General features: G+C 38.3%; 2 long non-coding RNA genes across 2 annotated transcripts; both read left to right on the top strand.

Annotated features, from left to right (window-relative positions):
* Positions 1-1,743: 1,743 nt before the first annotated feature.
* On the top strand, positions 1,744-4,726 carry LOC148303135 (uncharacterized). Its single transcript, XR_015838517.1, has 2 exons — positions 1,744-1,928; positions 3,166-4,726. It is a non-coding gene; the product is annotated as an uncharacterized LOC148303135 (long non-coding RNA).
* A 2,664-nt stretch (positions 4,727-7,390) lies between these two features.
* Positions 7,391-9,233, top strand: LOC148303136 (uncharacterized). Its single transcript, XR_015838516.1, has 2 exons — positions 7,391-9,154; positions 9,189-9,233. It is a non-coding gene; the product is annotated as an uncharacterized LOC148303136 (long non-coding RNA).
* The last annotated feature ends 5,093 nt before the right edge of the window (positions 9,234-14,326 follow it).

The following is a 14,326-nucleotide window of genomic DNA, read 5'->3' on the forward strand; positions in this document are numbered from 1 at the left end:
GAGGGCTGATCACCTTTCCTTCATGCGTTAACGATCAAGATAACACTGCGTTTATATGATGCAGTGCCCTATGCACCATTGGGTGCGGATAAGGGTTTGAAGATTATATAGGTGGACCAGGAATTGAACCATTCAAGCATTTTTTTTATTTAAAAATATGTTTCCGTGGTGTAATGGTTAGCGTGTTTAGCCTCCGTGCTGGAGTTCCCGGGTTCGATTCCCAGGGGAGAGTGAAAATATATATTACTGATTTTACACTCTTATATTTATTTAATATTACCCTGGACTGGTGCCTGAAGCGCAGGAGTGATCGCCTTGCTTTCATGTAAGTGACGATCGAGATAACACTGCGTCAATACGATACAGTGCCCTATGCACCATCGGGTGCGGATAAGGGTTAGAAGTAGGAGAAGAAGAAAGTAATTTATTTATTTATTTAATATACATGCAAAGGAAATAAATATATAATTTAATTCCTTTGCTAGACATTTCTACTTTTATCAATCTTAAAAGTAGTTACGCTGTTCTCTCCAATAAAGAGACTGAGCCCTTGTGCTTGGAGAGGGCCTGAGACTCATTGTTTATGCTAATGATCACTCAACTCAAGATAATAGTTTTTTTTTCTTTCTTTTTTTTTCGATTAACCTGTATAAAAGCATTTAATGTTTTTTTTAAATTTTAATATATTCACTGTCTTATATCTGTACGAAGGATATTTTGTTCCCAAATATTTGAAGTTCTGTTGGAATTGTTTGGTATTGTATTTTGGTACTGTAAAGTCATTTTGCTATCCCGAAGATGAACTTTTTTTGATGGATAAGAATTGAATTTTTTTTGAGGAAAAATTTATTTACGATTATAATTTATTTTAAATAAAAGTTGTTAAAATCACAAAATATATTCGCCATCATTATTGACAGCCATGATTTTGTATATGTTCAATATTTCTTGTATAAAAAATCTAGCGGTTTAGAACTAAAATAATGGATGAGGTAATTTTAAACATTGACTTCATTGTGCAATTATTATCTTTCAGAGAAATGTGTGTTGAGATGATTTGGATATGTGGAACGAACGAGTGAAGAAAGAACGGTAAAACAATTTTAAGAGATGAATATAGTTGGAAATAGGACCAGAGGAAGAGAGGGAAAACTTGGCATGATTAAGTACGTCAAATACTCGAAAGCGGTCAGGTCAGCAGTCGAAATAATCGGCGGTTATGTATGGAGAGATGCATGAACGTGGATGAGGCGACAGGCTAGTGTGGCGTTCTATCCTTTTTTGAAATGTCACGTGATCACAGGGGTGCGGTAAAATACGCAGTTTGTGGTGTCTATAGCAATCAGTTTTCCACAGTGCCAGTGCTGCCATATATACAGAGTTATCTGTATTGATACAGATTTTAGGCTGCCGTTACAGATGACAGATTTTACTCTTAGTACTTATAGTTTTATACAGATTTTTGGAATTGGACATAATATATGATAAAACAGAAGAATGAAAATTATGTAATGATTCGAGCATGACGTAATAAGTAGGTGAGTATTTGTTTTATATTGGAGTGCGTTTTATTTATAGGTAGGGTACTATTTTGTCTTGTCATGGAACATTACGCAATTTACTCAAGTTTTCCAATAAACTACCACAATTTTTTGGTTCTAAAATTTATTTTTTTTACCGATTTTGGGTTATTGATTCTATACAGATTTTTTGGTTTGACATATGGCAACACTGATGGCAAGCACAGTTCTCCCGACCGCTCCCGACGATTGCAAATGGCTATATAAAATAGTTAGTCTGTGGCAAATGGCCGCGATCGATCGTCTTGGCGTTCATTATTGCTGCATTTGTGTCTGATATTGAATTAAAAACATATTCAATTAACAGTGATTGATTTAGAAAGTGAAGTTTATTTGAAAATTGAATTGGTAAGTAAATTTCGTATTTATACCACAACTTTGATGTTAATATAAGTTTAAATCTCATTTGGCTTTTCAATAAATCGTTGACACTTTTTAGCTTATATAACAACTCATACTTATCTCTATTCTATTTGAGCTGTGCTTATGTTACCTGTATGATAGACACGTGTTTTATTTATAACAATACTTAATATTTTCAACAAAATCATTGTTTCACATTTTAAGTTATTTTTCGCTCATGGGCTTACTTACGAAAGATGATTTCGACTCAAATTTCTGTTCGTTTTCGTTATCACATTTAATAATTGTAATAAAAATACACTATTCATGTTGAGTCTATCAGTAATCGAGCTCAAGATATGAGATGTGGAGGCCAAATACACGTTGGAGGCTGACCAAATTTAGCATTCTTAAATTCCTGCACCTTCTTCTGTGCGTGTCATGTCAGGTCATCCTAACGTCGACTGTCACTTGAAAGTAATTGTCCTTGTCTCGGGGAGCACTAAACAGCGTCTCGACGGTCCTGATCCCCGTCCAATCTCGTATATTCCGGAGCCAGGAGATCTGCCTTCTGCCCACACCTCGTCGACCCTCTATTTTGCCTTTATGATTAAGTGCAATAGCTAATACTTCTCTCCTCTCCGCATATGCCCCAGATAGGACACCTTCCGGACATTGATATTTTTTTATTATTTGCATACATCACAATTTATACATATTTAGAACTTTTTTTTTTGCAGAGACCCACCAAGCCACCTTGTGTGTCTTATCGGTGGTGTTCTTTTTTAACACATTTTTTATTGTTTTTAACGATTTTAACCTAATATAAAGACAAAAAAGAGAAAAAATTAAGAATATAAACATTTTACAATTTTCATAAAATTTACCCATTCCTTTATATTGCCTTTGTTCCATATTTTATTTTGACCTCTAACATCCGTCGGCAACAAATTAAAAATGTTCGGAACGATATATTGCGGTGTTAGACTCCCATATTTATTGTTAATTCTTGGGACTATCAAACCTTCGTTGTGTGCAAATCGTGTATCATGGTTGTGTACTAAAGGATTTCGATATTTTTGTCTAGTTATTTATTTAGTTTGTTTATATATCAGTCAGCAACTGTCTCCCTGCTCTTGCTCTTTGGAGAGCACATTTGCGTCGTTGACCATATCGGTCCATGAAATGAGTAGCATTCTACGATGTAGCCACATCTTATCTTCGTTTCTTTGTTTTATTACAGGTGATTTACAAGAACAAAATGGGAAGATGTTGCAACACGGTCATACGAAGCGACAGATGCACAGTACGCGGGGGAGTTATAGATATGCCTTGTGAAATTCCCAAGCTTTGCGAGGGAGCGATTCCTACAATATTTGCGAATATTCTCAAGTATCTATCAACCGCTCCCCAATCACCTAGAAGACCTGCCGATGTGGAGACGTATCTGATGGAGATCCCACTTCAAAACAGCCTTGATAACCTAAGAAACTATAATATATATGATTTAACAAAATTATTTGCTTCCGTAAAGAAGACATCAATCAAACCAGAATGGGGTTTAACAGAGACAGCATTACATCTAGTTTTGTGTTTATTTGACTTAAATGATACGCCTTGTGGTGTTATCAAAATAGTGAGTGATTTAAAAATATGTTTAGGTAATAAGTTGGATGTAGAAAGTCGACATCCAAGAAATATTAGTGCAATTAATAATGTAGATGATTTGTGTGAAAGTTTGATGCGAGGCATTTTAGCGAGGTCGAAAATTCAGTTCCGTAATAATAAGTCACGGGGTGACTTAAGTGCGTCATCCGATATTCCCGCTGCACTACGCGGATTACGCCCAACGCCTTGACGTGATTGCTGCTCGACTCCTTCCTGCCAGCTGTTACCATCCCCTATCGATTTAAATTAGGCAAAGGCAACCTTTCCTAGGTCTGGGACCAAATTATCATTCTGTCTCCGAGCTTTTAAACATAATAAAGTAATACTAACACAACAATTTTTTCATCAACCCCGATCCTAATTATACTCAGACAGACTGCCGCCAGACCCTCACTATACTGATAACGCCTTGTAAAGGAGGCAAGCCTGATTAAGCCTCTCAGGAAGCAAGCAGAGTACATTGCCTAGCCAACTGAATCGCCTCATCTTGATGACAGTTGTGACCAAGATTTGCTGCGTCCTAAGCCTTATCTCTTCTTTCCTCACAAAGTCAAACCACCGCACACCTAAAATTCTCCGCAGACACCTATTCTCAAAGCTCAGTATACAGCCGCTCTGGGTCCTTGTAAGGTGTTTCCCATGTTTCTTAGCCGTATAAGAGAACAGGAGCAATGCAGGCATTGTATAAGCAGCATTTGGTCTTCACCATGTATAGCTCGATCTCTAGACAGCCTTCGTACAGTTAAATGCGGAACCTGAGAGTTCTAATCACACTCCCAGTTCCTTTTGAAGGCTGCCATTTTCAGGTACACCCCCAATTACTTGAAACTGTCAACCCTTTTGATGAACTGGTTACTCAACTCCAAGGGTTGCTGGGCATCTAGGCATGAGTTGCCGCAGGGCCAATCACTGCCTCCTTAAACCTTGATTACGACAAGTCCATAAAATGCCTCAGACACCGGCTTCTCTGGCACCTCCCGACCCAGCTGTGTTAATCAGACTGCTATAAGAAATGGGCTCCTATCCAATAACTCATCTTTCCGCATTGGCACGTACAATGTGCAGAAATTATATTGTTAAGTTAAATTTTCTATGTAATGTTAAATGTGGATACAAAAATAAATAAATAAAACAAATTACTTGGTGTTTATTTTTCTTCATCTATTATATTCAAATTGCACTTTCAGTGTTCTAATATAAACATTAATGGAATCGAAATGCAGCAGGACCTCTATAATCCGAATGTCAAATATTTAGCCCTTGTTCGGACTAGTGGAGTGTTCGGATTACAGTACAGAGAATCTGTGGGGTATTTTTTTCAAATAAAACTAATATGTATTGTGATATTTCAAATGTATTAATTCAACTTTTTTAAAGAAAACAAATATTTTAGTAGGTCGAATTTATTTAACCCTTATTTATGGTGACTGCAGACAGTTGGTAGAATTCCAAATTGGATTGTTGGGTAATATATCGAAAATAAAACAAAGTTTTTTGGATTGAATTCTACATTTATTGTGACAGCAGACGGTTGGTAGAATTCCATATTGAAATGTTGGGTAATATATCCAAAATAAAACACAGTTTTTTGGATTGAATTCTACATTTATTGTGACAGCAGACGGTTGGTAGAATTCCATATTGAATTGTTGGGTAATATATCCAAAATTAATCACGGTTTTTCGAATGAATTCTACTTTTATTTACATATATATGATGATATGTGATGCTTTTTCTTATCAAGAAATTATCAAACACATGTGTTTGATAATGTCGTAATAAGACAAAACGCGTCACATATTATTTATATCGTATTATCATATACATCGTAATTATACAGGAGAAAGTGACCAAGTGCATTTTTTACAAAAACGTGATCATTGACTATTTGATATCTTACTAGCTTAATATTGCCCTGAAAAATATCCCAAAGGATTTTAAACTTGGAAGTATAATATATTGACTTGTTAAAAATGACTAACTGCATTGATGTTTATTTTCTTGCCAAGCAAAAGTGTCTTAAATGGCCCTCCTGAACATTTTACGTTTTGTTAGTTGGTCACTTTCTCCAGTACGACGACGATATGTAAATGAAAGTAGAATTCAATCCAATAACCGTGTTTAATTTTGGATATATTACCCAACAAACATTATTGTGTTACTTGCCTTATTATTTCATTGTCATTTCCGTTTTGAAGGAGCGCGGGAGGGATGAGTGGGCCTTCGGATTACAGAGGTGTTCGGATTAAAATAATATTCCAGATACATATCTTTCATGTTGTGATTATAACTTTGTAGTAGTAATATCTACCAAATTAAAATTTTCATTTTACTTGGTAATTACCATTTTAATTAATATTCTTCAAAATCTATTGTGACTTAACCTTTTCTAAATGTCATTATTATAATTATATAATAATATGATAGGCACCGTGGCGTAGTTGGGTAGACGCTCGACTGTGAAACTGGCGTCACGGGTTCAATTCCCGCCAATTGCAAAATGAATTCAAGAAAGATTTATTTTCAATTGATCTGGGTGTTTGTGATGTATTTTTCACATTTACCTTCCCTATCCTTACTTTATACTATCTGCAAACAAGCCTTTTAAAAAAATAGAGGCTTTGCGGGACATTTCTTTTTAACCGGATCCACGCGGCTCGCATAACCGTTTGTGTTTTAACAAAACATGCCCCATACGCGGCTGACATAAGCATTTGTGTTTTTACATTGCTCCAAGTTTCGAACCTCAGTTCAACTTAGAGGGATTTTTTCATGGTGTAGAACTTTGGATAAAATAATACGTCAATCCTTGGCCTTATGACATCTGTTGAAATATCTGACTAATAATTTGTAACATCACAAGGATAAATAAAAGAACAGATCCCTGATTTTTCTTGCGGTCGGTAATTAGTCCGCGCCATAATCACGCCGTATATCTGTCTCACTCTCGACGCTACGCATCGCCAGTGGGTAAGAGTGACACACGATGCGTGCTTTGATTTATTTATGTTACGATCTTATTTGTTTATATTACGATATATTTCAAGAATAATGTGACACAAGTGTATTATAGAGTACCAAAAAGGCACAATGAATCCCATTGAAGTTTTTGTTTAGGAAAATAAATCGTTTCTTAACTAAATACATGATAGAAGTAATCATTTAAAAAACGGCGAAATACCGCTGTGCACAGGCGTCTCTTAGGAACAAAGTTATGGCGGTTAAAAAAAAATTAAAAGTAATATTTTCATTTGTTTTTTTCAACATTCTTAATTTCTAGCACTGACTGTAATTTGGCGTTTGCCCCGCCATTTAAAATGGTGAAAATTGAATCCTTTCACTTCGTTGTGTAGATAGCTTTAATTTTTTTTTGTTTTATCCAAATTACAAGCCGGCACGAATACAGGTATGCAACCAAGAGTACCTTTGCCACTACTGCTATTCTCCTTTCCCTATCTGGAATTCCTCCTCCATTTCTTTTCCCACATAGCAGCAATGTCTCTCACCCTGCCTTTTATTCTCCTTTAATTCTCCAATCGGTCATATGCATTGTAATGTAAAAAAACAAAACAAAAAATATGAATTCTCAACAAAAATGAGGAAAAATATGGAAGTCTGGGCATTTTCAAGGCTCACAACCTGTCCATTGGCTGGTTCAAATGATCGGCCAGACCTCTATATTCTTCTTCATCTATGTTGAGATATCAATAAATAAAAAAATTGATATAAATAACTCCAGAGTGGAGCAATTCCAGAATTTGTGAATGGAAATTTTGTGAAATAAAACAAAATCATTATATTTATGAACACAGTTTATTATTTACATAATTTACAAATTTATTAGGGTAGGAAAATTATACATTCAAATTATAATTGGTCAATATGCGGCAAATGCAAAACTTAGGGCAATAGGTATGTGATGACTGCAAAATTAAGGTCAATAGGTTTGTACCAACTGCAAAACTTAGGTCAATAGATATATCGCTCACTCCTTTCAAGAACGTCGTATTTCAAAAATCGATTTTCAGTTGTGCATGTTTTCGGAATGGCCAGAAAATTCACTTTATCCCAGCAAAACCGGCATATTTTTAACTTAATATTTACCCGCTACAGGGCAGAAAGTGTTGTTTTTGAATTTTGAAGAAAAGGTTTTGTTTAATCATTTTTTTTAAATAAACTTAATATTTTTCAAATGGAGAAAAAAACTGTGCAACGAAGTGCTGGGAAGGCGGTCCTCCGAGCAGCACCAAGTAGTGATATTCTTCCAGGAGGCGCTGTACGCTTGGGCTAACTCGAGGCTCATGTGCATTTTCACACGAGAGCATCACTTCTACCGGGTAAGGAAGCCGGCAGGCCGACTGCTGCAGGCTTACTATCAAGCCAGGAGACTAGAGAGGAAGATTGATGCTTTTGAAGATTAGACGCTTATCGTATAATAAATGACATTTATTATATACATATACATTATTGTACAATAAATAAATTGATTGAAGTCGCTCACTGACCGCCGAAGGGAACAGTCGCGTGCCGATACGCTCCGGGTTTCACCCGCGTTAAGATTAGTACGGGTTTTACCCGTCATTACAGTGTACTGTGTTACCTGGAAGTGTTTCGTTTTCGTTCTAGTGACAGGGTATTACCCAGTGGTGTTTGTGTGTGTGCTGTGACTCAATTAGTATGTAATATGTAATAGTTAGTAAGTTGTGGAATGCGGGAAAATGCCCATAAATGGCCACGTTGAGGTTTGCCACCCAGTTTGCCACCAGGTTTGCCACCCCAGGACAGCGCATGAATGCAGGATTGCGACGTGGAATGTAAGAGGACGTATGGATGAAAAAATAAATGAACTGCGTGATATAATGGAAAGTAAGTGTTTGGTTTTGTTATGTGTGACTGAAAGCTGGAAAAAAGGTAGTGGATCGATGGAACGCGACGGCACTTTGATTCTCTGGTCTGGACTCCCGGAGTCAGATAGAGCTTGTCGGGGCGTCGCCGCGTTTCTATCACCCAGGATGGTAGAATGTATGAAAAATCAAGTTTTTTGATTTATGACGTTCTTGAAAGGAGAGAGCGATATGTCAACTGCAAAACTTAGGTTAATATGCGTCAACTGCAAAACTTGGGCCAGTAGGTATGTAGTAACTGTAATTTTAAGGTCAATAGGTATGTACCAACTGTAAAACGTAGACCAATAGGTATATGTGACAACCTATCCCTCAGTCACCTTTTACAAATTTGCAAACAGATGATGGTGTCAATACATCTACCATTTCCATTTCACTAAATATGATAATTAATCATATTAAATGCTTACCAAATAATGCCAAGGGAGGTAGTGATAACATTCCCTCGTATTTCATCAACATGTGCTGTTATGAAATTGCCAAACCACTATTTATAATTTTTCAATTATCATTATGTGAAGGTGTTTTTCCTGATCGATAGAAATGCGCCCTTATAACACCCATATTTAAATCAGGGTCCAAAAATAATGTAAACAAACTATCGCCCAATTTCTAAGCTATCCATTATTAGCAAACTCTTTGAAAAACATTGACTAATAGGTATATGTGACAACTGCAAAACATAGACCAATAGGTATATGTGACAACTGCAAAACATAGACCAATAAGTATGTGACAACTGCAAAACATAGACCAGTAGGTATATGTGACAACTGCAAAACATAGACCAATAAGTATATGTGACAACTGCAAAACATAGACCAATAGGTATATGTGACAACTGCAAAACATAGATCAATAGGTATATGTGACAACTGCAAAACATAGATTAATTGGTATATGTGACAACTGCAAAACATAGACCAATAGGTATATGTGACAACTGCAAAACATAGACCAGTAGGTATATGTGACAACTGCAAAACATAGACCAATAGGTATATGTGACAACTGCAAAACATAGACCAATAAGTATGTGACAACTGCAAAACATAGACCAGTAGGTATATGTGACAACTGCAAAACATAGACCAATAAGTATATGTGACAACTGCAAAACATAGACCAGTAGGTATATGTGACAACTGCAAAACATAGACCAATAAGTATATGTGACAACTGCAAACATAGACCAGTAGGTATATGTGACAACTGCAAAACATAGACCAATAAGTATATGTGACAACTGCAAAACATAGACCAATAAGTATATGTGACAACTGCAAAACATAGACCAGTAGGTATATGTGACAACTGCAAAACATAGACCAATAAGTATATGTGACAACTGCAAAACATAGACCAGTAGGTATATGTGACAACTGCAAAATATAGACCAATTTGTACATGTGATAACTGCAAATGTCAGATGCACTGATATATATATATTTGTGCATTTATTGGTTTATTGACTTTGACCGCAGTCATGAAAGATAATCATCTTTACTGTGCAATTTTTCTCGGATCACGTAGTCTGCATCGAAAGATATCTAGAGGAAGACTACATGAATGCTGCAAAACGTGGTTCGAAGACCTAGGTGACGTTGTCCGTGACAGAAGGACCTTCAACATGAGGACGAGGAGAGCTGACCCCAGCAGTCTACAAAGACAATAAGTTGGGACGTAGCCAGGAAGGTGTTTACATTTTGGTTGTATAGAGCAGTGCTCCGCAACCGGTGTGCCGTGAGCTGGATACAGGTGTGCTGCGGTCAAATTCAATGTATTTTGACATTTTAGTATAGAATAATAATAATTATTATAAAAAAAGTGCTGGGAAGGCGGCCCTCCGAGCGCCACTAAGTAGTGATATTCTTCCAGGAGGCGCTGTACGCTTGGGCTAACTCGAGGCGTATGTGTATTTTCACACGAGAGCATCACTTCTACCAGGTAAGGAAGCCGGCAGACCGCCTGGTGCAGGCTTACTAGCAAGCCAGGAGACTAGAGAGGAAGATTGATGCTTTTGAAGATTAGGGAAAAAAAGTGCTGGGAAGGCGGCCCTCCGAGCGCCACCAAGTAGTGATATTCTTCCAGGAGGCGCTGTACGCTTGGGCTAACTCGAGGCTCATGTGTATTTTCACAGGAGAGCATCACTTCTACCGGATCAGGAAGCCGGCAGGCCGACTGCTGCAGGCTTACTATCAAGCCAGGAGACTAGAGAGGAAGATTGATGCTTTTGAAGATTAGGGAAAAAAGTGCTGGAAAGGAGGCCCTCCGAGCGCCACCAAGTAGTGATATTCTTCCAGGAGGCGCTGTACGCTTGGGCTAACTCGAGGCTCATGTGCATTTTCAAACGAGAGCATCACTTCTACCGGGTCAGGAAGCTGGCAGGCCGATTAGAGGAAGATTGATGCTTTTGAAGATTAGACGCTTATCGTATAATAAATGACATTTATTATATACATATACATTATTGTACAATAAATAAATTGATTGAAGTCGCTTACTGACCGCCGAAGGGAACAGTCGCGTGCCGATACGCTCCGGGTTTCACCCGCGTTACGATTAGTACGGGTTTTACCTGTCATTACAGTGTACTGTGTTTCCTGGAAGTGTTTCGTTTTCGGTTCTAGTGACAGGGTATTACCGAGTGGTGTTTGTGTGTGTGCCGTGACTCAATTAGTATGTAATATGTAATAGTTAGTAAGTTGTGGAATGCGGGAAAATGCCCATAAATGGCCACGTTGAGGTTTGCCACCCAGTTGGCCGCTTTTCCCGCGGAGGCGCAAAGAAGAGGATAGCGCATGAATGCAGGATTGCGACGTGGAATGTAAGAGGACGTATGGATGAAAAAATAAATGAACTGCGTGATGTAATGGAAAGTAAGTGTTTGGATTTGTTATGTGTGACTGAAAGCTGGAAAAAAGGTAGTGGATCGATGGAACGCGACGGCACATTGATTCTCTGGTCTGGACTCCCGGAGTCAGATAGAGCTTGTCGGGGCGTCGCCGCGTTTCTATCACCCAGGATGGTAGAATGTATGAAAAATCAAGTTTTTTGATTTATGACGTTCTTGAAAGGAGAGAGCGATATGTCAACTGCAAAACTTAGGTTAATATGCGTCAACTGCAAAACTTGGGCCAATAGGTATGTAGTAACTGTAATTTTAAGGTCAATAGGTATGTACCAACTGTAAAACGTAGACCAATAGGTATATGTGACAACCTATCCTTCAGTCACCTTTTACAAATTTGCAAACAGATGATGGTGTCATTACATCTACCATTTCCATTTCACTAAATATGATAATTAATCATATTAAATGCTTACCAAATAATGCCAAGGGAGGTAGTGATAACATTCCCTCGTATTTCATCAACATGTGCTGTTATGAAATTGCCAAACCACTATTTATAACTGCAAAACATAGACCAATAGGTATATGTGACAACTGCAAAACATAGACCAGTAGGTATATGTGACAACTGCAAAACATAGACCAATAGGTATATGTGACAACTGCAAAACATAGACCAATAGGTATATGTGACAACTGCAAAACATAGACCAATAAGTATATGTGACAACTGCAAAACATAAACCAGTAGGTATATGTGACAACTGCAAAACATAGACCAATAAGTATATGTGACAACTGCAAAACATAGACCAGTAGGTATATGTGACAACTGCAAAACATAGACCAATAAGTATATGTGACAACTGCAAAACATAGACCAGTAGGTATATGTGGCAACTGCAAAACATAGACCAATAAGTATTTGTGACAACTGCAAAACATAGACCAGTAGGTATATGTGACAACTGCAAAATATAGACCAATTTGTACATGTGATAACTGCAAATGTCAGATGCAGATGTCACTGATATATATATTTGTGCATTTATTGGTTTATTGACTTTGACCGCAGTCATGAAAGATAATCATCTTTACTGTGCAATTTTTCTCGGATCACGTAGTCTGCATCGAAAGATATCTAGAGGAAGACTACATGAATGCTGCAAAACGTGGTTCGAAGACCTAGGTGACGTTGTCCGTGACAGAAGGACCTTCAACATGAGGACGAGGAGAGCTGACCCCAGCAGTCTACAAAGACAATAAGTTGGGACGTAGCCAGGAAGGTGTTTACATTTTGGTTGTATAGAGCAGTGCTCCGCAACCGGTGTGCCGTGAGCTGGATACATGTGTGCTGCGGTCAAATTCAATGTATTTTGACATTTTAGTATAGAATAATAATAATTATTATAAAAAAAGTGCTGGGAAGGCGGCCCTCCGAGCGCCACCAAGTAGTGATATTCTTCCAGGAGGCGCTGTACGCTTGGGCTAACTCGAGGCGTATGTGTATTTTCACACGAGAGCATCACTTCTACCGGATCAGGAAGCCGGCAGGCCGACTGCTGCAGGCTTACTATCAAGCCAGGAGACTAGAGAGGAAGATTGATGCTTTTGAAGATTAGGGAAAAAAAGTGCTGGGAAGGCGGCCCTCCGAGCGGCACCAAGTAGTGATATTCTTCCAGGAGGCGCTGTACGCTTGGGCTAACTCGAGGCTCATGTGTATTTTCACAGGAGAGCATCACTTCTACCGGATCAGGAAGCCGGCAGGCCGACTGCTGCAGGCTTACTATCAAGCCAGGAGACTAGAGAGGAAGATTGATGCTTTTGAAGATTAGGGAAAAAAAGTGCTGGAAAGGCGGCCCTCCGAGCGCCACCAAGTAGTGATATTCTTCCAGGAGGCGCTGTACGCTTGGGCTAACTCGAGGCTCATGTGCATTTTCAAACGAGAGCATCACTTCTACCGGGTCAGGAAGCTGGCAGGCCGATTAGAGGAAGATTGATGCTTTTGAAGATTAGACGCTTATCGTATAATAAATGACATTTATTATATACATATACATTATTGTACAATAAATAAATTGATTGAAGTCGCTTACTGACCGCCGAAGGGAACAGTCGCGTGCCGATACGCTCCGGGTTTCACCCGCGTTACGATTAGTACGGGTTTTACCTGTCATTACAGTGTACTGTGTTTCCTGGAAGTGTTTCGTTTTCGGTTCTAGTGACAGGGTATTACCGAGTGGTGTTTGTGTGTGTGCCGTGACTCAATTAGTATGTAATATGTAATAGTTAGTAAGTTGTGGAATGCGGGAAAATGCCCATAAATGGCCACGTTGAGGTTTGCCACCCAGTTGGCCGCTTTTCCCGCGGAGGCGCAAAGAAGAGGATAGCGCATGAATGCAGGATTGCGACGTGGAATGTAAGAGGACGTATGGATGAAAAAATAAATGAACTGCGTGATGTAATGGAAAGTAAGTGTTTGGATTTGTTATGTGTGACTGAAAGCTGGAAAAAAGGTAGTGGATCCATGGAACGCGACGGCACATTGATTCTCTGGTCTGGACTCCCGGAGTCAGATAGAGCTTGTCGGGGCGTCGCCGCGTTTCTATCACCCAGGATGGTAGAATGTATGAAAAATCAAGTTTTTTGATTTATGACGTTCTTGAAAGGAGAGAGCGATATGTCAACTGCAAAACTTAGGTTAATATGCGTCAACTGCAAAACTTGGGCCAATAGGTATGTAGTAACTGTAATTTTAAGGTCAATAGGTATGTACCAACTGTAAAACGTAGACCAATAGGTATATGTGACAACCTATCCTTCAGTCACCTTTTACAAATTTGCAAACAGATGATGGTGTCATTACATCTACCATTTCCATTTCACTAAATATGATAATTAATCATATTAAATGCTTACCAAATAATGCCAAGGGAGGTAGTGATAACATTCCCTCGTATTTCATCAACATGTGCTGT

Source organism: Brachycentrus maculatus, unplaced genomic scaffold, assembly GCF_059751285.1.
Source record: "Brachycentrus maculatus isolate JH-2025_06_01 unplaced genomic scaffold, ASM5975128v1 h1tg000386l, whole genome shotgun sequence".
Taxonomy (NCBI): domain Eukaryota; kingdom Metazoa; phylum Arthropoda; class Insecta; order Trichoptera; family Brachycentridae; genus Brachycentrus; species Brachycentrus maculatus.